Raw genomic sequence first — 1,028 nt, 5'->3', positions numbered from 1 at the left:
AACTTGGGCCAGTGAAGCAACATCCTCCACAACTAGACTGAAGAACAAAACAACAGCAACTTGTCTGTTCCCCTTCCCCCGATTCCCCAGTGCTGTTCCCATTCCCCAATTCCCCAATAAAATCTTTAAAAAAAAAAAAAAAGGATCACTGTATATTCCTGGTCACTTTTTCACTCAGGAATAATATAAGCAATTATTCCTTCCCTTTAAATTTTTAGAAAATATGATTTTCATTGCTGCATAATATTCCTTCTAATAACTGGTACATTGGTACATAAATGACCTGCTTCTATCCTTCTTGCTGCCATCTTCCTCCACCAACCATATCTTGTTTATCTCTGAAAGTGGAGTTCACTTGCAGTCATCTCCAGGCAGCTTCCAAATGTAAATTATTCACTGAACTTCCAAAGCATTTCCACTCTATTGTTTTCTCCTAGGATGGCAGGCACTTCACATCATATGCAACCTCCTTCTTTAAATGTAGAGCTTCTCCCAGACCAAGATGCTGCTCAATCAAATCTCAGTCCAGCCCTTGATACAGCAGCACTTGGCATACAGTAAATACTCAATAAAGATTTGAAAAACATTGTAAATCTGAATGACTTACTGTTTCAGAGAACTTTAGCTATTCCTCAATATCAATTATACCCTCTTGGGGCTCATGGTTGGGCTGTATCATCCAGCCTCCCTTGTGGCCCTACGACCATGTCATTGCCAGTGGAAGAGGAAAGAAACTAACATGGTCCACTGCAGACCTGGCCTGTGAAATCCTCCCAACATGCATTTCTCCACACTCTCCCTGTCACGTCCTGCGTGGCAAGGGCAAATGGGACTCGAGAGGGGCGACGCAGATTGAATAAGAACAAGAGACAAAAGTAAGATAAGAGCGAGACCAAGGGACTCAGCCAGAGAAGACTGAGCCCCGAATCGGGTCAACGCATGGTTTTTATTGAGAATTTTCAAGGAAGTAAAACTGCTGTAAATTAGTAACCGTGTGTAATTGTGTGCCTTAAGGCTGTTTTCCATTA

Source organism: Hipposideros armiger, unplaced genomic scaffold (genome assembly GCF_001890085.2).
Source record: "Hipposideros armiger isolate ML-2016 unplaced genomic scaffold, ASM189008v1 scaffold_64, whole genome shotgun sequence".
Classification (NCBI taxonomy): domain Eukaryota; kingdom Metazoa; phylum Chordata; class Mammalia; order Chiroptera; family Hipposideridae; genus Hipposideros; species Hipposideros armiger.
This window is presented reverse-complemented; position numbering follows the sequence as displayed.